The 5000-nt window shown below is 39.3% G+C and overlaps 1 long non-coding RNA gene across 1 annotated transcript in view; it reads right to left on the bottom strand.

Moving 5' to 3' along the window:
- Window positions 1-5000, bottom strand: part of LOC123518609 — a 54322-nt gene that overhangs the window by 25518 nt on the left and 23804 nt on the right. Inside the window, exon 2 of the long non-coding RNA XR_006678836.1 lies at window positions 2359-2466. This is a non-coding gene — a long non-coding RNA (uncharacterized LOC123518609). The remainder of the gene's footprint in view (window positions 1-2358; window positions 2467-5000) is intronic.

Here is a 5000-nt window from a genome sequence, read left to right as displayed (position 1 = left end):
AGTGTCATTTCAAAATCTCTCTCTCTCTCTCTCTCTCTCTCTCTCTCTCTCTCTCTCTCTCTCTCTCTCTCTCTCTCTCTCTCTCTCTCTCTCTCTCTCTCTCTCTCTCTCTCTCTCTCTCTCTCTCTCGTTAAGAGTACAATCCTAAATCGCAATGTAACAGAAATTATAGTTCATTACCATAGTATTATGGGGCATACTCATAAACACTTCAGTGTTTTATCATTATTATCTTCGATTGCTTCAGGAGGTAGGCATAGGAATGAACAATTTTATAAATTTTTTAAAGAGAATTTCACGTAGAGGTTCATCACACGTGTTACGTTCACCGGTTAAACTGGTAAGATTGGCATCGGGGAGCCGGTGAACAATAACAATAAAAAAAAAACACTGCAGGTTCAACTGGTGAAGAAATGCAAAGGGGGCACTTTAAAAAGCTATTTTAATAACCCATAATGAAATTGACACACATAGATATAACATGAAACATGAAACACAGATATATAACATGAAACACAGGAAAATGATATACACATATACATATAACACAGAAATAAATACAACAATAAAGAACCCAACTTAATACCTAACAATAATCCTAATCCTATATGGAGGCAATGTGGAAAACACGGACGAGGGGAAGTGATACTTATGCGGTGTCGCAGTGGTGAAGTGCTGGGTGATGGTTGATCCCACGGTAGACCCAAGAGGCGTTGTGTTCACTGGTTGAGGCCTGGACCTCAACTTGACTTCCAGAAAGCCAAGAGCTGGCTTAACACTTCCGGTTAAGTCGAATGGGGCCGCGTGAATCCAACTTTGGGACAGTAGCGGGGCTTCATGAAACGGTGACGTGGAGGGTTCATGAGACGGTAGCGTGGAAGGTTCACGAGACGGTGACGTGGAAGGGGAGGCGGAGAAGTGGCGAACGAGGTAACAAGCGGAGGAGGTGATGGTAGTGGAGTATGTTACGGGCGGGCCGTAACACACGCTATTGAACATACGAATAAAAACATACTAGTGTTTTAGACAATGATCAACTTTCAACAAACAAACTAATCTTTCAAGACACGGAGATCAAGACCACACGGATAAGATTTTTGACAAACGTATGCATGTACAGTAAATGGTGACCCCAGGGAAGACATTTGATCTTATCTTGTAGTGTGTATCGAGTCCGGAATGACGGTGGCAAGGGGTCCTCTTAAAGGAGCAGTGTTTAAAAAAAGGAGTGTCAAGTCACCTCAGAAACTATATAAGAACAAACTTTTTTTTTTCAGTCTCCTTCTGTTATATTTTTTAAAGGAGAGCAGAATAATGAACGGTCTCTTTCTCGCATGTTTATATTCTTTGCGGGATTTTTTTTGCGCGTAACATTATATAGGCAAACCCATATTCTTTTCACGAGGCCTTTCATCACTACTCAGCTCCTTCTAGTCATCACATAAACAAGCAACTCCAAATCTTACCAATTTCACTAATACCCAATCTGCCAGTGTTTCTAGTAGTTGTTAATGCTGAAAAAAAACACTAACATTTATCTCAATTATAGAATCCATAACCATCCATTTATCTCAATTATAGTATCCATAACCAAGCAATTTTACTTACCTCCTTTCAGTTCCATAATATCTTTCCTTCCTACGATATTTTCTATTAATCAAATTCATAAACATTCTTCTTTTACTACAGTCATAACAAACAATAATTTGAAATAACTTATACTTCCACTAACAGCTTTTTCTTTATTCACAAGTATATTAACTCCGAAAATTATAGTTAAGAAAAAAGAGATCCACATTCTAACGCAATGGACGATGCTGTTTAGCACGTTTGGTGATCACGATCCCTACACACTAGGGATGGTCGCCCAATATTTTGACATAGGAAATAGAATGGTATATCAGCATCGCACCAAACCAAGTATACCAACTTTGCCGACGTGACACTTGATCAGTTAATGATTTTCTTATTACCCATTACTAGTATGCCACAGTTTTCACCTTGTTTTGACCCTTTCACTGCTTTTTAACATATGTCTTCGTGACACTAACTACTACTCTGAGGCATCATCCTTTGTTTTAGAACCATCTCCATACACAATACTGGCCAGAAATAGCTAAAATTACTATTTAGTATCCCCTTCTTTCTTGTAGATGTTTGTGAAGATTCTGTACATTGCTTTCAGTGCTGTGAATTGTTTTGCATCGCAGTGAAAGGGTTAAAGATCATTTCAGGAACTATCGTATATATGTTTTATCCATCACTTCTAAAATCCACTAATTTATCACCCCAAAGGCAATCGTTTTCAGAAGCATCAGAACCTCTAAAAACAGTCTTTGTACTATGTATTATCTGTACCTTCAGCGGACGTCCTTGGGTGCTCCTTACTGCGTCGTGGGTTATGACGTACTTGCGTATCGAGTGTCCCCTTAGCTTGTTCGGGCTTCAAAGGTCAATTATGTGAATCTGAAAAAAAGTAAATAAATAATAATCCAGGCGTTGAAATATCTGAGTGAGGATAAGAAGGATGAGGCTAAGGGTACTTGGAAGAGAAATAGAAAGAGTAGATGAATAAGAAGAAAGAAGACAACGAAAACTTGAAGAAGGAGAAGGATATCTCAAGGTTATTGTTTTTCCATGTCACTCTCCTTCGCAGTGTCATCAAAAGCTTTTCGTCTCATCAACTCCCATCCTCTGAATGACTGTCTTCAGCCTCTTTCTCACCGCCGAAATGTTGCATCTCTTTCTATCTTTTATCGCTATTTTCATGCTAACTGTTCTACTGATCTTGCTAACTGCATGCCTTCCCTCCTCCTGCGGCCTCTCTGTACAAGAATTTCTTCTTCCTTTCATCCCTATTCTGTCCAACTATTTAACTCAAAAGTTAACCAGTACTCTCAATCATTCATACCTTTCACTGGTAAACTCTGGAACTCCCTCCCTGCATCTGTATTTCCGACTTCCTACGACATGTTTTCTTTTTAAGGAAGTATCGAGGCATTTGCTCCCTAATTTTGGCTGACGCTTTCCTCTTTGTAAAGAACCAGCACTTTTTTTCAATCTTTTCTTTTTTCTGCCCTTGGCTGGCCCTTTGTCCTACATAAAAAAAAAAAAAAAACAAGTATGCCTTTCTATCGTTTACTAAAATTTTTCGTTATTACTCTTTCTATGTGGGATGGGGCACCGGCAGAGGGCAACAAAGCCGCAATTGAAAAAAAAAACAGCTGAGGTGCTAGTCCAGTCCCAAAGTTAAGGAATCTCAAAAATTAAAGGATAAGTGGCTCGAAACGTGCTCTTGAAAGAATTCGTCATAAAAAAGTAAAAATACACAAGCAGGCAGGGTGTTTTAGAGTTTTCCTCAAAACGGTATGAAATTTTGTGAATACTGGTTGGTTCTTGCATTAGAGAGGTCAACAAAATAGAGCTGAGAGAAAAAAGAAAGTCTTGTGGAGCGAAGCCGCCGGAGGCATGGAGTTAGCAAGAGATACTCGTCACGTAGCATTGCATTAATAGAATTTAACCAAGCTTTGTACTAAATTAAAGGTGAGGGCAGTGGACTTGGCAGCTACAAGGCCGTGAAAGAACATGACCAAGTTCAGAGACCTATCATGAAATTTATTCCAATTGTAAGAGGGAAGCGGATGGAAATCTCTTCTCGATATAAGTGGGATTGAAATATACGTGGAAACGCAGTGCAAGTTCCATCCCTTTAACATGAGGAATTGAGTGAAAAGTCGGTTTGGCTCGCGGGATTATTTCACGCAAAAAGGTGGTGAGAAAAGATGTTACGTGTCGGATGAAAAAGGAATTGCAAGAGCGAAACCAGTAGAATTGTCTCTTTTATCTTTTTAGTGTTCTATATCATACTCATGAATAAAGCTTATATATGTACAGACGGCTGGCTACCTAACTGAAGCAGCTCCCCTACCTATAGAAGGCCTTTCCCGTTCCACATCCCCATGCCCACTACTATCCACATCCAACATGCTTCGCGTACCTCCTTCATACACACACACACACACACACACACACACACACACACACACACACACACACACACACACACAACAGAGAGAGAGAGAGAGAGAGAGAGAGAGAGAGAGAGAGAGAGAGAGAGAGAGAGAGAGAGAGAGAGAGAGAGAGAGAGAGAATGGGAACGGTATGAGAAATATAGAAACAAAGAGGAAGTAAGGATGGGGAAGTAAACATGGATTGGTATTGAGGAAGATGTGGGTTGATTGACAGTCACGACTTCTGACTTATGTTATTTATCTATCAAAATTCCTTGAGTTGAGATGTTGCTTTAGCTATAAATAAGGTGTGAAAGTTGTTTCATCAAGAAGGAAGCCGTCCTTACATTTACATAATCGGCTTTACACTTCCATATAAAAAAAAGTGTGAGAAATTCAAGCCTGACCCGTTCATTTCCTGTACAGCACGTGCTAGGCTTCTAATGGGATATCTAAGGTTTTTCTTCAGTATTCAAAGCTTCTAATGTTTCTCTCCAGTATTCAAAGCTTCTCATGGAATATCTAAGGTTTTTCTTCAGTATTCAAAGCTTCTAATGTTTTTTTTTTTCAATATTCAAAACTTCTTAAGGGATATCTAATGTTTAATTTACTGTAGAGCACATCAGCACATTTTTTTTTCCAACCAGACCAACCTGTATCTTAAAATCTTTGACATGTGGGCATTTTCACGGGAATTTATGGGCTAAAGGAAATACTTTTTGGGGTACCTCCTATCTCAAAGCCCACCTGCTAGGAAACCGTGGACAGGATTTGAGCCCGTGCGCTTGGAGACCACTCGAACCCCAAAGCACGCACGGTTCCACAGTACCACGGCGGCCTTCATATAGCACTTCAAATTGTTTGTTCCACTTAGGATCACTTCTTAATTGCTTATCTAAACTGATTTACGTATAAATGAGGAAAAAATTAATAATCTTATCCTAAAATGAAAAGAGTAAGCATCGCCCAACCAAAAAAAAAAAAAAAATA

Source organism: Portunus trituberculatus, chromosome 44 (assembly GCF_017591435.1).
Source record: "Portunus trituberculatus isolate SZX2019 chromosome 44, ASM1759143v1, whole genome shotgun sequence".
Taxonomy (NCBI): domain Eukaryota; kingdom Metazoa; phylum Arthropoda; class Malacostraca; order Decapoda; family Portunidae; genus Portunus; species Portunus trituberculatus.
This window is presented reverse-complemented; position numbering and strand designations above follow the sequence as displayed.